The sequence below is a fragment of the Parus major genome, chromosome 3 (assembly GCF_001522545.3).
Source record: "Parus major isolate Abel chromosome 3, Parus_major1.1, whole genome shotgun sequence".
NCBI classification, from domain to species: Eukaryota; Metazoa; Chordata; class Aves; order Passeriformes; family Paridae; genus Parus; species Parus major.
The window spans coordinates 14,358,755-14,360,714 of record NC_031770.1 but is presented as its reverse complement, the minus strand read 5'-3'; positions in this window follow the sequence as shown (position 1 = coordinate 14,360,714).

Below are 1,960 nucleotides of genomic sequence, written 5' to 3'. Positions count from 1 at the left end.
TGGACATTTTGAAATCGTCTTCTTCTGATCTAATTATGTGCTAGCAGTTAAACTGACACAGTTATGGTTATTAAGCACTTTTCTTTCTTTCCTCTTTTTACCAGGAATCCTATTTTAGGATTAATAGGCACTTGCATCATTTTGGTCCTATGTGCTGTTTTAAGGAGCATCTACATCATCATCAAATATTTTTATTGTGCTGACAGTGCACACAAAGTGAAATGTGAAGGTACAGGGCTTTATTTTTTTTCTCTCAACTCTCAACATAATTTGAATAACTTTTGCTTCATAAGTTCCTTCATTAAAGAAGGAGACTTAAGTCTTATTTAGTGATATATAAATAAATAAATAAATATTTATTTATATAAATATTATATAATATTTATATAAATAAACAACTTTGAAGGAAAGGGTAAAAATTACTTCTTTCTGACATAGCTGCACAGTTTTATAGCAGGACCTGAATATCTGTATTCTAAGTACTGATGATGGGGAGAAACAGTAGACGATATATTTAATAAGACTTTTGGCACTAATAACCTGAATTCCTACATATAAGCTGGCAAAATGCAGTTTATGCAAAATCATGATTATCAGTGTGTATACAAATAGATGAAAAAACTCTCCAAGTATTATTGCCAATGACTCTATATCAAGCTGGAAGGAAATTTCAAGAGTGCGTTCCAAGCAGATGTGCAGAGATCTTCAGAACTGATTTTAGTCAATATTTTTATTAGTGATTTTCAGGATAAATATAGAGTACACTTATAAAATTTGCTCAGTCTGGCAGGCAAGATCAGAATGCCAAATGCTAAATTGAAGAGATGGTCTCAGATCAACAAGATGAAGTTCACTAATGACAAGTATGAAGTGCTACACTGCAGAGGGAGATATCAAATGCATAAATATGAATTGGGAAATAATCAGCTCAGCGTCAATATGAGAAAATGATACTGTGTGTATAGTGGCTCATAAATTAAATATGACTCAACAATGTGATTATGCTGCAAAAATTGCTAATCCCACCTGGAGTTCTGTTAACAGCAGTGTTGTATGTGGAAGAGGAGAGATTGTGCAGGCATCCTGCAGCTCCTTAATTACAATCTGGTCACCCAAGTAGACCATGCTGCCCATCACCTCCCAGACCTTCCCTCTGCTCCCTCTCCAGGCCCTGTCCTCAGCCACAGCTGTTCTTTGCTGCCTTCCTCTGAGAAGGATCCTTGAGCTCTTCTCTCATTGTAAAATTACCCATACTCCTACTGCCTCATGTTGTTTCTTCTTATGCAAATGTTACAGGTGATGCCAGGGCTGTTCTCCATATGAATCCCGTAGGCACATCCTACATGGATTGCACACAGGCAACATGTGCTGCTCAGAGGAAGCTTGCAGGGACTCTGGCAAGGAGGGCTCTTGCAGAGGTGCTGGCTCCTGCCAGCTCTGTTCTGACACATGGGAGCATCACTCAAACCAGGGCAGGGCTGTCTCTTCCAGGTGCAGCTCCATTCAAATGGGAAACAAAACACTTAAACAAAGGAGGCTGTCCCCTGAGAATTGCCCCTGCCCAAGGCAAGAGAAGAACAAGGATGGAATTGATTGCATTTCGTTGCATCGTTTTTTAATCCCAGCGAAATTTGGGGAGTTTTTTTAACTACTCTTTGATGCTACCCGGAACCATCCCCATTGTACTGTGTGATTGCCAAGGGAGCTGCCCCAGGGCTGTGTCCCTGTTGAAGCCGACAGCGACAACATTCCGAGCTCTTTCCATCACTTCTGCAGGCAGACCGGGATGGTGGGCACGCTCAGACGGCGCTAGAAATCATATCTGTGGCAGAAATCGTGAACAGATCACCCAAAAACCTGGAGGGACGCGCGCGGCAGCTCCCAAAAGCCCGAGGCTTGCCGCTAGATGGCAAACTTTAATTTTCAAATCCTGGAGCTGCCACCGCTCCTGCCTGGGGCC